We start from the raw sequence: 24,126 nt of genomic DNA on the forward strand, positions 1-24,126 counted from the left end.
ATTGTACAATGCGAGTTGCACATCATCCGCGTACACGTGCACATTGCTGTGTTTGTGGGCGCGCATGAGCGACTAAGCTTCATTGAAGTACGCGGGAAATTGCACCTCCTTTCAAGCTTAGCGCGAGGATCTAGATGATCAATAGAAAAAACGATTTTGAAAAGTCTAATACCGCCCGTAATCTAGATAAAAGTGGTAATGCAGCTCTGCTTACGTTTGAAGCCAAACTGACATGAATCATTTAAATGAAGCTCTAAGCGGTATTTATAAATTTGATTATACCGTAATTTCACGGATAGTATTTTTGGATGGTTCCAGCTTCTAGGAAAACAACTCTTCGTAATTATTGTGTTTATAATGTTCGCTGTGTACAGCAACTATTTCGCCAATAAAAGTTTAATGAATTTTGGACACAACTCGACCAAACCACGAGCGTTTGAATTCACACACAGCAGACCTTGGACAACATTTAGTTGAAACACACAGCTAGAATTGAAGACGTACGGGGAGTTATTAATGGGGGATATCATACTGTTCCGCTATTATTAAATAAGCTTTTGCATCTGACTTTTCAAACAAGTATCTGAAATCCTCCAACCCATTACAGAGACTTTGCGTGTTAATGTGTTCAATTCTTAGATCGTATTTCCGCTTTGCTAAAACATACATCATGTTGCACGCGCTGTGTTGGTCACTTACGCCACATTTTATTTTATTACGTGTTTCCATGGTTAAAGTGCAGTATGCAGTGACTGCATATACTTCGGAGGTTGAATTTCATCTGTGAGTCGGTATATTTAAAGGATGATTAGTTAATGTAAACGCAATTAAGAGAAGATATACCAGAAGGATCTTAGTACTAAGTATCAGATGTGCTCAAAAAATGTAATTTCATGGTGCATAAAGTGCCTATTGCATCATATGTTACATAATCCCAGCTATTTAGAGAAAAGCGGAGATATTTAGTGCAGACGTTTACGTTGTTTACTTTATCAAAAAGAAGCGATTTTATAAATAAGAGCGAAGAAATTTATAGGACGAAGCAGGAAAGTAGTTTTTGAATTTAAGGAGAAGTCCCCGATGCCAAATTCTATCAAAACTTTGTTTCACGTTTAAGAACACTGCTAAAGAGTATTGTTTATTTTGTAATGCATTTGTTATTTTTTCAGCTATCTAATGGCATTTTTCAGGTGTCTGGCGAACTCCAAATTGAGCAATAGCCAGTGCTTTGAAGAATTTATACCAATTTTAGAAAAGATCACATTGTAGGTTTTGTGATGAGAATCACAATTCATATCAAAAGTAACTATAAGAGGTGAATGGTCAGAAATTAAAACATCGAACTCTAGTGTATCTAAACAATATGCGGAAATATCCGAATAAATCACAAAAATCAGGAGATCCATGATTTTTCTTGGACTACTTTGGCAGTGTGTGCCTCGGAAACTGATCTTGCTTCAAAATGATTGCTCGAATACATCTGCCCCTCTTCAACAAAAACAATCCAAAAAGGGATCTTTAACTTATGGTGGAAACTTCTCCCGATTGCAGCCTATTCTCCGGAAATGGTTTCTTTTGTATAATTTGTTCGATACATCGAAAATCGAATATTTAGCAGGACAGCGGTTCACAAAAATTGATATATATGGCCGCATTCCTATCAATTTTTTGTGGTTGTACACCAAAAACAGCCACTGCGCTGATTTTATTCATGTATTTATAAATTTGATCGATTATATTATATTCTTTATCGTTTAGTTAGCATTTCCCCAACAGTTTTGTGGATTCTCTCAAATCTAAATCTCTGAAATTCAAAACAAAAAGCTTCACTATCAATAATCCTCCGCTTACGCCGGGCTTCGACGTTGTAATATTTTGTATTTGGCTGGGGTTTGTATTCGATTCTTTGGTTGTCTTTCACCATAATATTTTGCCGTTTATGTCGCAAATGAAAGTGTCTAATACTTTTTTCCTGCAGCTGTTTTTTGTAGCTCTTAAACTAATTTCGTTTATATTGGAGGATGCTACCTTATCAAGAAGGAGAGATGGTAACATAAGTTTTGATAACATTCGTCAGTGAATTTGTTACCCTGCCATTAACAACTAATTTGAAATTCTAGTGTTACAACATTTTTTCTTCCTGATAAGAGCTTCCCTTGAATATATTTTTACGCAAGCCAAATCTAATTAAATGCGATAGGATTCTAGCGCCATCCCGGCTTCTGCTATGATTTTTCTACGGATAGTGTGCAATATGGCACACTTTTCTAAGCCATCATAAATATGGAACACCATGTCTACTGAATTTATTCACGTCCTAAACTGAACAGACTTTCATGAGAATTCGAGATTGATTGATATTCGCTACTCTATTAATTCATAAAATTCGATACTGTTCTTTTGATTAATTTATCATAAATTGCCGCAGTTTGTATTTGATTAAGCTTATAACTACTTATTTGTTAATATGCTTTCTCAGTTATGTTTTGCTTGTTCTTTTCATATTTTCTGAATATATCTTTTCATGTATTTTATCTTCGTTTAATTAGGTAGCGTTAATATTATTTTTACTAGCTTGGCATTCGAATTATCATTAATTTTTGTGTCTCTAGTTAAATAATTTTACTATTTGCTTTATAAATCAGATTTGATACATTTATTTTTCTGTTCAAATTTCCGAATTACATTTTAAAGTTTATTTTACAGGTTGACTTCTAATTATTGGTTTTGTTAATTTAATTTATTATTGTGGCGCGGTCTTTTTTATTTTTGACGATTGATGTTATAATGTAATGTAAGATATATTTTTATTAATTTTATTTGAGAAAAATTTTTGTAATAATAAACGTGAAACATTTTGTTAGGAAGTGCGCATAGAGAATTTTCCGTTTTATGATAAATCCTTTCAAATTTATTTTCGATCTACTAAGAAAACTTTTTGATTTAATACCTTTTCCGGTACATTCTTTATCTAATTATAAATTGCGGTTTTCTTCTTCGTTCACTAATTTTTTCTTAGTTCCCATTTATTCTTCTGCGATAGTTTTTCCTCTTTCAGTAAATTGTTTATAAATTTTTGTATTATTAGAAAGACTCTTGTATTATTTCGATTTTCATACTATCGTAAGTTTAAGGAGTGATGCTATAGCTACTTAGATAACGTTTAAGGTATTTGGTGCTAATTATATATCCATTTTAATTTTGCAGTTTTATAAGGACAACATGGAGAATAACGCTGCGAATTCCGGGGGAATAGCTAAACTTAGCACACTTATCAAGTTATTTATGTATTTGTTGCAGAGCGTGTATAACATAGAATGCATAAGTCTTATACTTTACATTGTATAAAAATACGTTCCAGTGTACCCCAGGGAAGCCATGCTCAAGTTTACGAAGTTGCAAACAAAAATTGGTACAATTTTTTTAATTCTTGCAGGTATGCTGTAACTCTACATTGACCTGCAGGAATTATCTCCTAAGTGCAACGACAATAAGATGGTGTCAACTTGCCGTGTTGTCAATTTCTGTTGCATAGATGTTTATGTTGCAGGCCGACCTATATAAAATTTGACCCATTTTCGATATTAACCTGCATGCAAGAACTTTCAACGTTTTTACTAAATCTGAGTACGATGCTCGAATTTTCCCTAGCAGGGCAATGTTTATAACACAGGGGCAAACAGGCGGCTTACATTAATTTAGAATTTGAAGACGATGAAAATATATACACTCAATGGAATTTCTACAACTTCTCTATAATCTCCACTAAGTGAAATAGTTTTCCTTTTATTACTTTATTTGCTTGCAGTTGAATTCTTGGAGGCGTTAGGACATATGAGCGGAACAAGTTCCATCAACTTCAATAAAATGAAAGTGTCGTTATTCATAAGTAAATGAATAAACAAATAATTCTTTAGTTTTTTATAATATTGCAATGTTTTTTAACATAAGCACGGTTTTCGATTGTCGCAGATATACCTAATTGTGTAGAAAAATTTCGATTTTCCAGACTTTTTCAACAAAAAAAACAACGTGTTTTTCAAAGAAGGTAATTTAATCGATTCAAAATTGTAAGTTGATGGACAATGTATGTATTTTTATTTGGACATTGTGTATGTATTCCCTAGGAGAAATATAGTTTCTTATTATAAGGTCTATAACATTGTTTCGTTTATGATCTATTCCATAAATAGGCCCATGTAATACATTAAGATATAAATATTTTGACTCGCCTCACAATACCTGCTCCGCTTTAACGTATTCCTGTATCTGTAAGATATTAAGCAACTAGTTGTTCTTCCTCACCGTGAACATAAAAATTAAGAAATCCCATGTTTTCCTGTCTTGAATATAAGAAGAATATGTAAGCTATATTGTGGCTTCCTCTTTAGAAGGCTTTCAGTGAAAGATAGTCGTAAAATATATTATATGACGATAATTTTCAGTAGAAGATGTCCATAATGTACATCATGTCTAGAGACTCTGAATAGGAGACTGTAATACGATTGAAATACTATCTTAAACTGTTTCCATGACAGACAAAAACAGGTAAATATTTAAAATGTCCACTAGGTAATGTTAATATTACCTACGTAAAGTAAGTATAAATGATAGCAGTTTAAAGCCTTTCTTGACACTTTTAGTTCAGTGCATCCTATCTATATATGTCGGCCATGAATTTGTTTGCAACGATAAGTTGCGTTTATAAAAATCAAATGCTGAATTCGACACAACTCAGCATTTTGGTGATAGACCAATAAAGATTAAAAAAAAACATTTTTACGTAAGTTAAACGATTCTAAAAAGCTTTTCGAACCAGCAACACGCTGAGGTTGAAAATCCTTTTACTTGATTGTGAATATAATAAGAATTTCCGTTATTGCCGTAAAACAAACTCCTTAGAAAGAAATAGATAGAAAACAAAGAAATTGAAAATAGGATAATTTCAACATGCTAGACTTTAACCAACTTGCACTGAAGAAAAAGTAGGAAATAATATATAAATCTAAGTTAATAGTAAGATAACAAAAATGAAATATGAAATTGCAGCAATAACGGCAGATACAGTTTGACATAAAACGAATGAAGTATCTCTCGTTTAATATATTCGCTATTATTGGAAATATAAAATAATTGAGATTTATTATTAAACAGTGTGTCATATATGTAAATAGAATGAGAGGTATAGAGAACAGAATTTCAGGTTAGACGCGGACACAAAATTTGCGAACTCTTCCATAATTCGCAAATTTCGTATCTCTTTTAAAGCTTATCTTTATATGACATAGATGGATAATGTAATATAATGTAATGTTTACCAGGACAAAGTTACTTCGCGTAATGAAAGTGTAGTACCACATTCAAAGCGATAGACACATCATATACTTTTTTTCTAATGATGAACTTTAGTTCTTCCAATTATGGCGGATGGCAAAGAGCTGCACTATTCCTTACAAGGAATTAAATAAATATATATATAGTATTTTAAATAAGTATAAAATAAATTAAGTATCTCCTATCTAGATAAAAGAAACACCTTTTCTCAAGCACTTTATATGCCTTTTATTTAAAGGCACTGATCACGAAATTTAGATTCCAACAACTCGATTCCTTATCCAACTTCACAGTACGTTAAAACCACACGTTTAATAAATCTAACTTTTCAAGCTATAGTCCAAAATACACCACAATCCGACTACAGATTATCGCATGTGATTTATAATTTGCGCTAATCACCAAGACGTTTTTATTCGTTGCATTTGCCTGTCTTAGGCACTTTAGAATATTACAGAGGTTATCCACCTTCAGTTTTTCGATCATCGGGGCGATTATACGAAATTTAACTTTGTCGCGAACGTTGTCTAAGAATATATATATATTGCGTGCGGTGACCTGACGCGTAAAAAAAAACTAACTACATAACGTGAACGGGGACATATTAAAACGAAAATCAATACTACTGAATAAAATGTGACAATAAAACATTAAACCGCTGTAAACTTTTTTCGCTTTTACCGAACATGAAGTATTACAAGAAGAGCAAAAAATTAGGAAGATTGCAAAAATTTTTAAACTTTTAGATGTCAGTGATAAAAACAACGCAGATCCATCGTCTTTATCTCGTGTGAATTCTTTCTTTTTGTCACTTTTTTGGCCTCTCATCAATACGCTAACAAACGCTTAAAAATGGAACAAACATCTGAAATATGGAGTAGATATAAACTCTTATTACATTCAGTTTCGTGCTGGAAACGAGCAAGATTCATTTGAAACTGAAATCACATATATTTCCACTAACTTTTTCATGTCTCTCAAAGAAGTCCACGTTTTCTTATGAATTTCTTAAGTAAAGCACTGAACAATGCGAAAAGTCGCCAAATCTTCCATTAGAAGCCACGTCTGGCCGACACTAAAAAGCTAATATGTTCAAAACCGCACATTTAGCAACAAAATATCAATATGTATTACGTTGCGCTAAAATTGTTCACATACGCCCTCCATATGTTTAACACATGTCACAAGTTATCGTTTATTTCTGTTTCGCTTTTTTATTGAACAATCCAAAGTTGGAAGTATGTCAAACTTTATGTTTGACTTGCAATATATCTTAAATATCTTAAGTAATTTAGTCGGCGAATTAAGAAAAAAAACGCTTCAGTTGACACCGTAGTCTAGTGTCATGTGTAGACTGATTTACAACACCAAATAAAATAGAAATTATTTGAAATCATATTAATTTAATTAATATTGTTATAAAAACTTAAAAAAAAATATCTTCTCTAATGGGGTACCGTGATTACTTTTAACACCACTATCGAAATAAGGCTTCGCCTTCAGCACCAGAAGTTTGTGGAAATGTAATGAGATCACAATTAAATTTTAAGCTAGTTTGCAGAAAGGTTGGATTAAAAGGTTGGATTAAAAATATAGTATGAGATATTTTAATCGGAATATTAGCTTTTATTAGCCACTGAATTTTGATATAAATTTGCAAGCATTGATGAATCTTCCTTTGAATGAGAGCTTATTTCAAATGGACGAAACGATAATGGGGCCTAACACCTGGTATTTTGACAGGTGCAACTTATTTATTTTTTAAACAAACGATAGATACCATCACCAGTACGTGATATGTACAACCAAAAATGTTAAAAAGCCATAATAGTATATCCCTACCAACACTTATTCTGCTGGGAAAACCAACGTTTAGCACATTCAAGGGCGTCATCTGTGAATGGGTGGCTGAGTTGATATGAGTCATGGGAACATGCTTTCACCTGCAACGAAATATATCGACTTCTTCAAATCCGATTGCCATTTAGTTGAAATTGATAATGTCCCGTTTGCTTCTTTTATACACAGGCTGGATTAATGTGTATTTAGCAACATATCCTTGAATTTAGCATTCAGCATAGTGTGTGAAATTTTCAATCATCTTTAAAAATGCAGTAATATGTAACAAAATATAATTTCGAATTTATAAAAAAAGGCAGATTTTGAAAAATTCTGTTTCATTTCAGCCAGTACAATTATTCTGCTAGTATCGATACATATATTTTTTAGTGTATTTGAATTAGAAAGTCAAGTTGACCCTCATAAAAACCATAGTGCGAAGATGTGTCGGGTAGTGGGCTAGATTTAAATATATTATTCAAACACTACGGTTTGCGAGTCTTTCCATATTGCGAAAAATAAACCAGAAAGGAAAACACACATTCTTAAAGTTAAATAGATATTTAATGTTTCTAAAATAAAATCTTTTATTGTACAAACATATTTACATACGTTAATTATGATCACCATTAGTAGATAACAAACATATTTTCATGGGTTGCATGTCCTGTTCGTCCTAGAGCCATGATTTAGCTTCGTCACTGTTTACTAATTTAATACGAAGTGTAATGAACATGAGCAAACAGTAAAAGCGAATAGAAGCATTGCGAATAGAAACATTGCTGATTTCGCATGTGAACGGCCTTAACAAACGTTTAGGCATTACGGCTTTGGGAGGCAAATAATAAAGAAATAATAAATATTGCTTGTCATTTTTTATTTATTTTTTTTTGGTGGTATAAGGGTTAATAAAACTCTATGTTGCGAAATTTACAATACGGACAAAACCACCGTACTATAGTTTGCTAACAATAACTGAATACAACAACAACAAAATTAATGTTAAAGAAACACTTTATCGGAGCTGTTAAACTTGTTACGCTTAATAAAATTTTCAAATGGAAGCCTCCGTTTTGTTTATTTTGCCAAGTACACGTGAATTTAGCAATATTGAAATCCAATCGGTATTGCTATCGTGATATTTTGAAATAATGCTCTCTCAAAGTTTGAAGCCGTTTCACACCATTACTCGTTCATCGTACCTATGTTTTGGGGCTTTTTATTTAATTTCGACTGGTGATGTAGTAATGGTACGCGAAAAGCCGTACGGGAAAAGTTTCGCGAACACGTGCTCCTGGTTTATTTCAGCACTATATTTTTACTTGACTACGCATGTCTTTTGTCATGCGGCTAGGCAGGTTAAGCGAAGAGATCAATTCTTTATTTCACAAAAGTACTAGGTGGCAAAGTATGATGCATGCTGCTTGAGGTTTTAAGTATTTAACATTGTAGCCAATACAAATATCATAAACTTATCGCAAACCGACTTTATAAATAAATTTCTTCCTCTCATTTTGATGTTTCTCCAACTCGCGGTTGCATGGGCCGCTTTTGACGAAAGCACTTCGGTGATGTGCTGCTGCACATTTTTATTAATTTTCAGCTTTTGTTTGGATTTTAATCTTATTGCCAACAGAAACTTTAGAACGCAGTAATTTTCAATTAACTTACTCTGTGTGAAACACCTTAAAAATCTGACTGGTTTTCATATTCATTCTGCTTCCAGGAACGATTCGTCGTTCCCCTTTCGTTTTTATTCGACAGCCTAAGTTAAGATTTTTTGAGTTATTTGCTCGCCTTAAGAAAGTCAAGGTTTAATAAACTTTTGATTACCTTGTTGTTTTCGTAGCATCCTGCAGGCTGAATTCTTGTATTCTTTGATGACAAAATCTTGGCGATACCTTACATGGCTTTGAAGCAGAATCATTCAAAATAAATGAAGGTTTATTTTGCACTCATTGGTTATACCAAACATCTTTAGGGTAAAGACAACTTTTAAAAACGCCATATCATCATCAAAAAATTTTTATCTCGCTCTATTGATGGTAAAGCAATTCTATTGATTGCAAATCAAGAGTTCATAAATGTGCGGCGCAACTTTTCTTGCGAAACCTTAGGTGAAGCTTGCCACAAAAAATGCACAACAGCGTGACACTGAAAAATTAAAATAGTTGAAATTGAGAAAGTTTATATACATAATAGTAAATGCGTTCAGAGACTTTCTAAGTTTTAAAAACCTTTCAATTATATCTGAGTTCCAATTGCGATATTTTTTTAAAATGCTTGCAATTCAGTTTCTCATAAATATGAGAGTATTGCTATGCCGCTGGTAGCTTATTTACTATTCTTTATGATTAAAAAGTAACCTACACAAGAGCATTATATTTGTTTGAAAATATGGCATTTCACCTGGATTGAACATAATATTCGCATGTTTTAAAGTAAGATGCATGCCTATAAATTTTGGTTTCGAGTGAACGACCGGCTAGCTGCCTTTTGTAATATATGTATTGTAGACAAGCTTGAAACAAGTGCAATCGGAAGTCGCTTAAGAAAAACGATTTTGAAATGTTTTTAGTCCAACAAAGCATACGTGTAAAGTCGTAATATGAGAAAAATAAGCAAGAAGAACAAACTACATTAGTCCTTATGATCAACACCAGTTACGCTAATAATAATAACGTTAATAAGAATAAAAGAGGGCTAAATGCTCGTCTCTAGGCGACTCTTTTTCACTCATCATTTAAAGGTTACATTGAAAAATAAGAAAAACAACTAAAGAGTAATTAACAAGACATTTAAGATCAGCTATACGTTTGAAAGTCTTGTGTGTAATTTAACTTTAACGTATGTTAAAAACTTCAGTTGGCAAAGCGTAGCAAAGGAAGTAATAATTGTTTTACCGTCAAGATATATACGTTGCGCTGGAGGATGAAAGACTTGCTTAGAATGAACACTACAAAATCAGCGAAATAATTGCTATATGTCTATATATTTCAAAAGAACGATAAAGAAGCATTAATTTCACAAACATTGCCAATACAAGCGGAAAACGCAACAACCTGTTTCACCGTATCTACAAAAACTCTTTCGAAATTTTTCTAGATGCACGCGCACACAACGGATAGTGCAACACGCGAATGTAGTGAGTACGCAAACATGTCCATGATTGTTTACGCAGACGTAAAGAAGATCAAGCATACGTAAATCTATGCACTGATTGCGTCAGCTAGTTCGATATTGAGTAAGTGTGTTTTTTCTATAGTAGAAGTATTGAGTTCTCTTTCTCCTTATTTATTGTTTATTTGTTTGTTTGTATGTTATTAATATGTTAATCGTAATGAGTGTACATTCTTGGTTACATCAAAAAAAGCTGGTTCCTAAATCTGCTTAACCAGATAATTGCTTCTTGAAAACAAAAAAAAAAAAAGTATGGTTCATCTTTGAAATTTTAACTATTTACAAATATTATTCCAAATACGAATACATATTAGGATAGGTATATAACATAACCCGGCCTTCTAGAAACATTACCAGATCTGAAGTCAGGAATTGCGTATGAGGGCGATAAGGAGCGAAAATAGGACGAGGGGACAAGCTAACAAGCATATCAATAGATGGATAGACCGAAGTAAAAAAATCGACATAAAAAAGCATTTATATGTTACACACTTAACAAACACACACGTCTTTATATACTGATTAAACATCGAACTAATAGTTAATGCATCACTTTTCTTTGCATGAATGCATTCCTTCTATTCATCAATTGTGCATTTAACTTTAATCTATAATCTATATTTAAAATCTATAAATACATTTGTGACCCTATATGTATGTGTTATACTTCCAGGTCTTGTAATGTAAAGCCTTAACAGAGACGCGCCTAATTTAGCTTCACTCCTTTGAAAAGTATACCATGGTTTTTGTTCGCCCACATCACTATTTACAACTAAAGCATGAAGATCTGTTGGGCTACTTGGTGCAGTCCATTATATATGAACTGGAAAATAATCGGATTGGTTTTCCTAACGTTATAAACAACTCAATTTTTAAACCTATCTAAAAATGATTAATGGTAACAATAGAATTTTCCGAAAAATAATAATAAAAATTAAATATTATTACGAATGATTTCAAACCATATACGGTTTTCAAAAACTTTCCAATACGTAATTCAAACGTCATATCTACGAATATAAAAACATATTTTGGAATTTTGTAGGCTTCTTCAACGTTTTACCTGTTGTCAACATCTCTATGGACAGATTTTCTTTTTCCTCTTAATTGTTTGACCAAGGGAATTGTTTAATATTGGCTACTTAGTGACGTATTGTTGGCTACGGCAATTTCAAAATATAGTGAGTGGAATAACCTCTTGAGAAAGTTTGCATTGGTTTGTACATATTATTTTACGAATATTGCAAACTGCTTTTTTATATAAATATAATGAATAAAGTTTTTTTTAAGCACAACAGGTCGAATCTTGGTGTGAAGTTGTGCAAATGATTCAAAACACTTTGGTAGGTGGTGAATTGTAATAACGCATTATGCTCACTTCTCCATCCGATATAATGATTTTTTATCTATCTATTATGGCAAATGAAAGTGATATTTCAACAACAAAAGTTTTTATGCATTAGTTTTTATGTATTTGTTATATATAACTTATTTATTACGTAATAAAGAGAATGTATAAGTAGAAAACTAACCTGTTATGAATTAAAAACTAGCTTAGGAGAAAGCCAAAATTTTTATAAACCACGTAAGGCTTTCAAAGCAATTTCAGAGCCACAGAATACATTTTTAAAACCACAATAAAGCTACGTGGGGATGACAAGAGTGCAAGGAAAAACATATGTACATGCAGAAAACTGCGAAAACGAAGAAGAAGAAGCGCTCACAAAAATGCGACCAAAAAGCATTGTCTTAACATATTTGAAGCAAACGCTGCATATACGTAGGTGCTTACGTTGGAATGTCACCAATTCCCTTCAGCGCAAACGCTCCGGTTGCAACTTTAGTTTAGCATATTGTATATCGCAAATCAACCATTCAGCAAGCCAATTAGATATTTTGCCTTTGGTAATATGTTCGATTGATGTTATATGTTGAAGACAAAGTTAACAAGAAACAAATAAAGCATAAACACAATCTACACAAAGTTCACTCTACGCTGTCGCGTTGGTTCTGCTACGAGGCACCTGTTTAACTACACATCTTCCAACGTGAAACTTCAAGTCTATGCATCAGGTTTTTCTGCACTTTGCACACTTTGCCTTTTCTTTTCCCCTCTTTTGTATTAGGTGAGTGTCGTTCAACAATGATGCACACTGTTGTTTGGCAAATATCTTGGCACATTAACCACAAAGTTGAATTACCGCATTTAGCTGCGCAATAAGAAGGCAGACTTTGAGCTACACATTTCTTAATATTATTTTTATTTAGCTGCTTTCAGATCATTGTGAAAATTTCAAATCGTGATATTTCGCAGGTCAGTACGCCCGATCACGAAGAAATGTTGTACATGTCTTTAGTTCCACGACAGAATGTAATCGTCAATTTTGCTGTATACACAAAACGACGGACGCGGCAAGTTACGTCAAAAAAGAAACTGTCAATCGATGTTTCGGGCACTTCTGTATGTCAGATCATGTCGAAGCTTGCACATTCGAGAGGGTGGCTTATTTTTTCTCAACAATTCCTTAGAATGGACATTAAATGAAAAGCCTTGGGGAGTAAAAAGCACCCTATAATTGACTGAAAACTAAATTATTTTAGAAAATTTTTTAAAATGAGCTTTAATTTGTATAAAGTAAAGAGCGGAAAATAAATTTTATGTCCAACAATTTTTTGCTGCTGTGTTTTGTTGTTGTTATATTCATTGACGGTTAGGACGTTTAGAAACATGCAATTTCTGATATATTAAAATTGTGAACGAATTTATTTTCCACCTTCCAGTTCGCTTAAATAAAATCTCACAAAAAGTGTAATTTTAACCTAATTTTTTTTTTCTTTTTGGTCGTGCCGTTTTATTTATTTGTTTTATTTTTTTGTGGCTTGGAAAACTATGTAAAGGTGTTCACGCATATGCACCTGCAGCCCTGGTTGTTTTTCACACTCTCAATTATATTCCAATATTGAACTTATGAAAAATAAAGGACGATAAAATAAAAAAAGAAAAAGATGACTCTTGAAGTCGATTTGTTGCCCTGGAGACTGCCGGCACGATATCGTGCGGGCCCGAAAGTCCAGGCAACGTTATTTATAAATGCTGTTTGAATGCAGCAAACAATGCTGTTCAAATGTCAAAAATACAAATAATACGCGAAAAGAATAGAAATAGAAAGGTAATACTCTTATGTGCGCGGGCAACAATATGAGAGGATTAACATGATCACGTAATTATGAATAGCTTTCAATAATATAAAAACAATGAATAAATAAAGGCTAAATTTCCACCATGCCCACTATTTCGTCTTCCTTATAGTCTAAGATACTAATGCTTCGTCTAAACGTTTCGACGCTGTATAGTCGTCAGCTTTTATATAATATTTTGAAACAATAGCTTTCATTCTTTGAAGAAAAATAAGAAAGAAAAAAATGATGAGTCAAAAAATAACAACTTACAAACGAACGTACGATGTTGAATGTAAATATACGTGGGGTTAGTTAATAAACAATGAATCTATTGTTTGCTTTCACTCTTAACCTAGATAACAAAGTCATTTTGCGAATCATTTTTTACCTCGCCTCCGTGACAAAATATTAATATTATTATTTAGAAATTTTTTAAGAAAGATAGTATATCAAACAGCTTGCATATCGCGCGAATTAAACACCGCGTCCGTCCGCTAAAAAACAACTTACTTGGAAGCCACAAAAATTGATAATTAAAGTTTTGCTCGGAGGTTTTGGTTTTTATATTCTAATAAGATATAAACTATATATATATAGACTACACTCAAATGTTTAATAGCAGCTATCAACTCATTTGAAACGGAAACGTTTCTAATAATTACATTATGTTATATCTGCCATTATGTACGCATAAATTATGTAAATTTGTTTAATAATTGTATAAATCTATGACAATGTATTCTAAACAATCATTGCATCCACAACAAGCTTCATATGAATTCATTCAGTGTGTAAACTTTTTTTTCTGAAACATTAATTGAAGAAGTTCATAGGAATAGTGCGCCTTATTTTACTACAGTTTTATCTACTAAGGTTTTTTAGTGGGGGAACTCATGTGTCAATTTAACCGGTTTTCATTTTTTGAACGAAGATTGTTGTAAGCACAGGCTTAACCCGAAGTTCTAGCGATTTAAGTAACATTTCGTGACCAAAATATCAGAAAAAGTCAAAAATGCCAGATTGTTGCCATTTATGGCTGTTGCCCTAACTTGTCTTTTGTCGGCAATCAAAAGAGAAACTCTTAAGACTACTGTAATGAATGAAAACGGCCAGAAATGCTTTTGATATTCACGTTAATCGAATATTTACGTTTATTATCTGATCTTTATATTAATAATGATAATAGGCCCACTGCCCACTGGGTATATATATATAGAAGTAAAGAAAAGAAATGTCCTGGAATCTTAATTCTGTGAAAAAGTTTGGCATAGAAACTAAATACAAAAAATTAGTGTGGATGTACGATGCTGTACATAAATAGAGTAAAACTTACAATTAGTTTTACTGAAACTATCCCATATTCTTATTGCAAATTTTTTTTTATCATTTGTGCATCCGACATAATTTTTGCGCCTATATTTCGTTTACTTAATTCAAATCAACGTTATTATGTTATAATAATTTGTTACTATAGTTGTCGTTTTTCCTTAGGGCTTTATATTGCCCTAATCGATTTTATAGTTACAATTGTGTTGTTGTAGTTGTCTTTTGTTGTTTTATTTTTATGCTCAGCGTAGTTTCCAATCTTTTAACGATGTTATCGTTATTCAAAATCATTAAAATATAACGTAATCGATAGATTGAAGCTAATAGCAGCTTCAATGGTTCAATGTGAAAATTTCTTGTATTGTGGATTTGCAAGTATAGAATTTTAAAAGTGACATTCTGACATTACAAGCGTGTACTTCTTATGGTTTATTTAATTCACTTCAACCCAGACAGACATCAAGTCAGTTCAATTCAATTTTTTTTAAATCGATGTCATTCAATACACTTCAATTTAATTCAATACAAGCCAATTCAATCATTATAAATTTTTTTCTCAATATCTTGAAGTGACGTTTACTTTGCTTTTAGCTTTACAAAAGGATCTTAGGTTTAGTCACTCAAATAGAACTAGAAGTATTGGTTCTAAATGACAATGCAATTCGGAACTGATTCAAAACGGTGTTGACTGAAAAGTAATTAAATTTTCCCGATATAAAAACTGATTAACATTTCGGGGCAAAATGAATATAAATTTAGTTTTATGTCCGTCGGTTCAGTGGTGCGAAGCACTAACAATTGTTTAAGAATCAAAAATTTTTTTTGTAGTTTTAGACTCTTTCGAATTAAAGCAAATTTTTTTATCTTTGTGAAAAACTTCAGCTGAGAAAGACCTTTCATAAAAAAAAGTCAATTTAAAGATAATAATTCTACTAAGTCCTAAGACCTAAGGCAGTTTAAAGATAAATAGCTAGTTGGAATCCCATTCTTATTAAGCAAAAACGAACATCGTGGGGTTCTGGATGTATATTTCTGTGTAACATCTACCAGTAAGATATATGCAATTAACATAACCCTAGGCCTATTTATTAAATGTGTATGGATTAACGTCTGTTTGTTATTATAATTGTGGATAAAAATTTATGAAAAACTTCAACATTTATGCTATGCTAACCACTGCTATTCAAAACATGTAGACTTTCGACCTAAATTAAAACTGCATTGCGACGTACATATTGCGACATTCAATAATTATGTTTCGAATCAAAACAAAGTGAAAGCGCAAGTGAAAACCTACGTGGCTTCAGACGTTCTTAAGAAGACGTTCACGTAGTTATTATCGTGTTAGCATCAAGTGGGCCGACACGTGCAGCGTTCTACTTGTCCTTTCTGCATTGTCGCTTAATTCTTAACTTTTGCACATTTTTTATCGGAAATTGTGATATATTATCTTTGATATACGTAAAAATGGTAGTCATTTTTAAAATTATTGACGTTTATTTTATAATGAAAACATGTTTAATCCTAGTCCTACACTTTATTAATCTGTAAACATGCACATAAATAGGCGTACGTGCATTCGTATGTGCGCTAGAAAAGCATTTGGAACCTGCGAAAACATTATGACAACCATAGGGTTGGTTATAGCTACTTTGTATTAAGTCGCATCATATTTTGCAGAATTCTATGACAGAATATTTCGTTAGCGAGATTTTTACATGTCTGATATAACTTTTCTCTAAATTTCTACATGTGTTATGTATATTTGCATAGCGTTGTACGCACCCACGCAGAAAAGCTGTCCCTAAGCTAGTATCGATGACAGATTAAATTATGCTCTTATCTGACAGTATTCTCTTTCTTTCAATATAAAACATTTGTAGATTTCTCCGTCTTGATATATATATAATAGAAGAGTATGCCCAATCATCAACAGCATGAACAGAAGAAACGATTAAGCCACCCCTGCCCCGCTATCTATGCGCCCTACGTACGTGATGAAATTATAATTATTTACGCCAGTTTAACCTGGGCAATCATTTTTTCATGGCCATGCTCGCAAAAACCTAAAAAATATTAGACGTGTACCATTTTTATGCACTTTCTATCAAAACAGTAAGGCTATTGGGGTTTACCTCTGAATATGCTCGATATAATCGAAATTTCGTTTTCGTGTTTCGATGTTTGGTACAGAACTGTAAACTAACGCTTCCTTATCTTATAATTATCCTGTACGTTAGTATTTTTTCAAACTAAGCGTAATATATATATATATATATTATATTATTATGTACTGTTACATATTCTTACCTATACTATTGTATCATTTCGTAGAAGTTAGTTTATTCTTTTTACTTCTGTTCCCATACTCTGCACATATATTAAAGTCCAGTAAATGCGATATTGTGAATACTTTTAATTATGTATATGCCACAATAATTGTGTTCTGAGTATCTGAATTATTCTATTAGAAAGTCTGCACTGAATCAAAAATACTTAGCTACTTTGGCAAACCCAGGTCAACGATTTGTAATAACCTTGTCTTCGTTGTTGACTAAGAACAATATTGTCTGCAACATTGATTCATCGAATAAATGATGCAATAAGTTAATGCGAGGTGTTAAAATGCCACCTTTTTCCGTCGAACACATAGTTTACGTGAGACGATAATAGGTGAAGATGTTATGAAATAAAAAATTCTAATTTTAGAGATTTCTCTAAAACTAAAAACTGGACTTATGTAATACAATACAATATGCATGACTGTTAACAGTTAATCAGCTAGGCAGATCTAAAATTGATCTATACCTTTGATTTCAATTCGCCTGATAATGAATGTTTACTATAAACATCCATTTCTTTGTCATATCTGTTGTGAAAGCAGATTGAATGAATTTCTACCATGGTTCCCGTAGGGTTCCAATATTGTTGTCCGTTGATTAAAAATTAAACATATCAATAAAATAGTATGTTTTTTGTTTGTTGTTAGTTGACTGACTTGCGTTTATGTGCTTACGCATAGGTGATTGCAAATACTAAACCGTAAAGCCACTGAAATATTTGTCGCCATAATCGCCTCAATATAAACCAAATTTACTTTTCACTCACAAATGGTTTTCTTTATTTATTTTGTTATATATTGCTTAAAATATGCTTTAAAGTAATTTGATTTTCATTTTGATCCTTTTTTTAATTCAACTATTTATGTTTGTCACCTTAACGTTTTTGGGTTAATTCGGAACGGACTTTTACTGCAACGACACATATGTATATGCGCGCTTACTTACACACACATAATTAAAAACTCATAGAGGTGCACACACGCGCACCAACTGATGGGCAACAGTATTCAACTGCGACTGACGATCATTAAGAAAAACCACAGCACCTGAAGCAAGCAGTAACTAGTTCGACCAATACCACAGACCAAATGTGCTGCGACTGTATGCTGTTAGGTTTAAATAAAGTCAACGCATACGTGGAGTGCTTAGATATATGTAGACACATGTGAAAATTTAGAAGAAAATGAAGTGTGAACCGCAAACTCTTGCCAAGTAACACTTACTTCTTATTTTTAAAACTATTATCCTTATTAAGCCGTTTAACAACAATTAAAAAATCGAGGGAAAGAAGAAGAAAAAAATCAAAGAAATAAATAATGCAATCGAGAGTTTTGAACGTCATCGCCAACCAATAATAGTACAAGTAAATGTAGAATTTTATAAGTTTTCTGTTTTATATATTTGCAAAACACATACACATCCACCCAATAAACAAGAAAATAATATTCCTTAACACAGTCCTTTATTATTGTGCGGTATTGTTTTCTTTAAGGCCTCGTTTTTAAATACGACGACGAAAACGAAATTTAACCGACACTTGCCCACTGTCAATTACATTTACAATAAAACACATATAGCAACTAATTCGAAAAAGCTTATTTTTAGTGCATTCAGCGGCCGTACATTGTATTCGTAGACGTATATATATTATCAATATTACATCCCGTCTACATACAGCGAAATTGTTACATTCTGCAAAAGCAATTTGTCTTCTCTTGCACGCCATTTAACCAATCAACAATACCGTATATCTGATTGGTAAATTTTCCAAACCAATTGCAAGCCAGCTCATGACATACCATACCGAATAGAGGGAAACATGCATATCAGCGTTTGTAATAAAAAAGAGGAATCTATGAAATCCACCAATTATTTAAAACTTCAAACAACCAATACTTTAACAACGAAATATAGTTCAATGAAGTACCGTAGGACATTCTTCCACTGCATGGAACAAACCAATACTGAGTAATTGTAGAGAGCTTTCAAAATAATTGGCATTCAACGATAATCTGATAAGAACCTATTGGCGATTGCTTACGTTATATTTACCTTAACTGTAAAAATAAACGAAGAGCTGCTAATTATTTAAGGAGAGCAAAACTTTGTTCTATTAAACAAAAAAAAAAAATAAATAAATAAATAAATAAAAATAAAACTTTGTCTTTTTTTACATGAAGGAATTTTCGCATTCTCTTTCAATGATTGTTTGGTAGCTTTCATTCCCTGACATCTCCAATTAATCCTTTATTATACCCACGACCGGAAATATGTAAAATTTGTTGGATATTTACAACACAACGAAATATACATATTTTTGATGAAGCCGAACAGTGAAAACACTAAATTATGACTACGACCTCAAAACCTTGTCTACAGAAACCAACTGTTTTCACTCTTGTGAGTGAAATGATTGGTAATGTTATTGTGTGTCCACCTAGATTTTATAAAAAATCGCCAATATTCCGCGCTTCTCTGTCTGGGACTACAAAATTTTCTTAATATATCTTAGCTTTAGCTTCAAACTTCGCTTTTTCGAATATACATAGAGAAAAAATGAAAATTATGGTCAACATCCTATTTGTTTAATACTATCACCGCAAACTTATACAAAATATGATTTAAACCGATTTATACTGTGCCTTTTTGCGATTTTAGGTTTTTATTTGAAAGTTTCTGAGATTAAGGTTCGCACCACTTACCTGGGGTTTTAGCGGTAATAGATTGTTTACACTTTAGAAGCTACATTTGCAAATCATTTATTTACAATTTTTTTTAAAATTTATGTTTAAAAAGGAGTCAGCAAATTTCATGGTGACATTTTTCTATTGATCCCGTTTACGTGTTAATTTCGGCAATCGCCATCTGCGTCGATAGAGCATCATGAATTCGCAATTAATCTTTACATATCTGATCTTCGTAACAATAGTATACAGTTTACACCGAAAGTTGAATTTGGTTTCCAAATAAAGCTCGACATTAAGGAACGTTAAAAAGTAAATAATTTTGTTTCCTGCATGAAAATTACATAATTTCTTCTTATTATTGCCCAAGAGCTTGATTTCTTCATTAGAAATATTTGTACTATATTTGTATCGTAATTCCGTAAGTCCGCCTAAAAAGAAAGTCGATGCAAATGTCGAAGGAGAAAAATTTGTTAGGGTAAATGAATATGAAGCATAACTTAATTATGACTTTTCCGGTTGTGACAAAACATTAAAATATTGCATGCAGGCTGTACCTGCTAACATCAAGTTAAAGAGTAGCATAAATACGTCGGCAATACTCATGTAAATTCATTATAGTTCTGATAACGCGTGTACCCAGTTTCAAGGTATTTAGTAAAATATTATAAAAAACCTATTCTAACTTGGAGTGTTGAATCATTGTCAAAGGCAACAATTCGTCACTAAGTAACAAACTATGAAGTCAGTTTTATGTTCGCACTGTAAACACTTACCACGACGTTGTCTAATTTAGAGGATTGGATAAAGCAGAGGTATTGGGTGTGCCGACCAAGTTCATTTTTTACTTTACTCAACCCCTTAGTTATGAGACTTATAATAGAAATTATTTTTTAGTGTAGTATGCATCTCGTAGTATAGTAATCTTAAAACCAAATGCCACGTATTCTTTCTAACCGATATAACAAGAAGAGTTTGAATGAAAGTCATTCAAGTAAAGTCACAGTAAAATTCGAATATAAATTTTTCAGAGATGGGATTACCAGGTGTTGACGTGTTACTCGCATGAATTTCAAAGAAGAGAAATAAAATATAAATATACACAGTACGAAATTTGACATGGTAAAAAATGTAAACCCGGTGATTTTTTTACTTGTGGCAGTAAAAAAGAATTGATTAATCGTTTGGAAGAATATCTTGCGGAGGAAATATCGCAAACTTCCGACAACGGACTCTATAGAAAACATTTATACCTCTACAATTCGTCAATAATATCGATCAGCTCCACAAAGTTTGTCAGTAGATAAAGGCGACCCTCAGATATTGGACAGATGGTTTATGTTATGGCCATAGTTTTTTAAATCTTTTTTTTAAAAAATTTTTCAAGTGTGGAAAACGTAGTAGACACTCTCGTTAAGAATTGGCAAACCAACAGGAGCTACCTGTAAATAGCACGCAAGTAGTTCTATATAACTTTCGCTGATTTTCTCTACGCGTTATAAATGATTAACGTACGAATGGCGTTTCCTACAAAAAATTATAGGCCAAAGGACACTCAAGGTAGCGCATTGTGAAGAAGGTAGGGCGTAGTGTACAATAGCTCAAGGCATGACATCAGCCCATCCGAAAAGAAGGTTTCAATCGTCCATCTGTCTCCATAAGGTTTTCTTCGCGTATATTTCTTGAGTGTTACCATCTGTGGAGCATTTTTTGGATTAAAGATGAACCACCCTTCCCCACGCCTCATTAGTACCGAACTAACGGGCTTTACAATGAAACGTATGTTCTTCCGTTAGAATTTTCGACCGTATGACGTTTTAACTTTACTAATATACGTTGTTATATCATTCCGTTACACAAAAATGTTTGATTTGGATTAGATAATTACGAATATTAGTCTCTGCTGCATTACAACTTCAGTAACGAAGTTTTATCAGATACTACCACGGACTGTGCACGCAAAGAACTAAAAAAATAGTAAGCACCAGACTGAACTATGAAATGCCCAAAAAAAAAACCCTGCAAATGCAGCTAACTTAGATAAATCAGCCAAAAAAAACGGTAATATAATGAAATTGTTCTCAAACTGGTTGTATATGGGCAATATACATAGATAGAAGCATTTTTGCAACTAACAAAAAATTTAAGAAACGTCGACAAGAAGCCCATCGCCCTATATTCACCCGACAATGACCTCGCAAATGTTATAAGTACAACGAAGCTTAGTGAGTCGTCCAGTATTGCCTCTGTCGCCCATAGTCAGAATAGCTTGGGCTGAGTCATGTCTCCATAACGTTAAAAGGTTTACAAGTAAGAAAGTTTCATTGGAATGTATTTATTCTTAGTACTTCCTATAATAAAATAAATGTTTTGCAACTTACAGATATAGTATGAAAAATGGAAATCTTATGTATATTCTTATCATATTAAGCCATTCGACATTTTTGCATTCATTACGCTATCTGAATTAGAAATTTTTCTGCATTATACACTTTTAAGTTCAGTTTAGTTATTAACAACTGTCTTAAGGTTGGTTACTTTCCCTTAGCATGGAAGAGAAGTTTTATCATTTCCTTGTACAAGAATTGTTCTAGAGACAACATGAACAATTATGCGGGCATTACAAAACTCAGTATTCTAGCTAAGTTAGTGGGGGCTTTATTGGCTGCGAGATTAGCGCCGAAAATAAGCTATCACCAAGTAAACTTTTACTAACTTTGAATTTGTGATTTCAGATCTTTGCTGTGCGCAAGCAGTTGAGTGTAAGTTATAAAGGTTTCCTAAAATTATTGGATGCAGTGAATCATGAACTTTTCATCTATAAGCTTTGTCAACTGAGCTCCCTTAAAAATTTGTTGGTGCAGTTTTTCAATGACCTCACTTGTCGCACGCAAATAGCGCTATTTAACTCCACTTTTTCGCAGGAAATCCTGATTTCATCGGGAGTTTCTCAGGGGAGTATGTTATTTATTTTATACATTAATTAAATTCCGCTGTTCTAAAATTTCTATGTTTGTATGTGATAGTGACAATTTATACTTCTGCTTATACCGTTCTTGAAACTGATCTAATTTAAGCAAAAAAATATCATTTCCTTGTGTATCTACGCTGCCTACTTGTTATTCTGTTTATAAATTTCCTTTAACAAGGCTAAGTCGGTTTTAGGTTTTATTTAGAGATAGGCTAAAGGATTTAACGGCCCATATATCTGCAAACGCCTTGAGACTGCACATGTTTGCGCGATTTCGGAATACTATATCGTTGTTGGCGCCTTGTTACTTATGTCGCATCGGTGAAATAGAGTCCGTTCAGAGAAATTTTCTTCTATTTGCTTCACGTGTTTTGGTATGGGATCTCACTACGAAAACAGACTTAACCGGTCTTCACGACACAATATTCCCTTGAGATTTTCTCATTCTTGCACTAATTATTTACTGTTTAGTGTGTTTAGTTTGCTGTGTAGCCCTTTGTAACAGAAATTATTAGCGTTTTAAACAGTTTTCTGATACTACTAATGCAATCAAAAATAAACTGTCGTTATAACACATATAGTTACAAATTGAAAATTATAGTATATATTAAACTCTTTTTATCATGCCGTAGTATGATTACGGTGATTTAAATAATTAAATACGCGCTACAAGGTTAAAGTTAGATTATTTTCTTGTATTGGTATTATTACTACTATTATTATTATTATTTTGCATTTGTCTTTTTGCACAGTTGAAGTTTAAAGTTTAAGTTTTGGTTCATTTTGAAGTATCTTCTAGTTAGTAGGGAATTTTTATTTTGTAACTGATTTGAAATAAGTAAATAAATAAATACTTAACTCTAAATTAATAAATGAAATATACTTTGAATTTCATATGCGAAAATTTGAAGTTATTGCTAAATTACGTTGGTTTTTAGAAAATCAACTTCGGCCTGGTTACAACGATTTTCTTTAGGTTACGGACATTTAATTAGAAAAGGAAATTAGCAAGGATCAGTAAAATGAGCGAAGCAGCGAAATGATCGCTAATATCATGGTGCAAAACAGTACATAGTACTGTTCATTAATAATATCCTTATGGAAAAGCGAAATGGATGAAATATTGCTTAATAAAACATTGAGTTTTCCCAAACCATAAAACCAACACATAAAACCAACTACATAATATATATTTAATTTTGCGGTAGTAGAAAATTGTTGGAAATGATCATTTGGAATTTCCTGCAACACCCTTATACTTGTAAATGAT

General features: G+C 32.5%; 1 long non-coding RNA gene across 5 annotated transcripts; it reads right to left on the bottom strand.

Annotated features, from left to right (window-relative positions):
* Positions 1 to 7,842: 7,842 nt before the first annotated feature.
* Positions 7,843 to 18,646, bottom strand: LOC119643650. Of its 5 annotated transcripts, none has more exons than XR_005248363.1 (3): positions 18,618 to 18,646; positions 9,007 to 9,327; positions 7,843 to 8,938 (listed from the first exon to the last, which is right to left on the bottom strand). It is a non-coding gene; the product is annotated as an uncharacterized LOC119643650 (long non-coding RNA). The 5 variants fall into 5 exon arrangements; XR_005248360.1 differs by lacking the exon at positions 18,618 to 18,646 and adding an exon at positions 18,147 to 18,584; XR_005248361.1 differs by lacking the exon at positions 18,618 to 18,646 and adding an exon at positions 18,075 to 18,154.
* Positions 18,647 to 24,126: the final 5,480 nt, after the last annotated feature.

This window comes from Glossina fuscipes, unplaced genomic scaffold (assembly GCF_014805625.2).
Source record: "Glossina fuscipes isolate IAEA_lab_2018 unplaced genomic scaffold, Yale_Gfus_2 61514, whole genome shotgun sequence".
Taxonomy (NCBI): domain Eukaryota; kingdom Metazoa; phylum Arthropoda; class Insecta; order Diptera; family Glossinidae; genus Glossina; species Glossina fuscipes.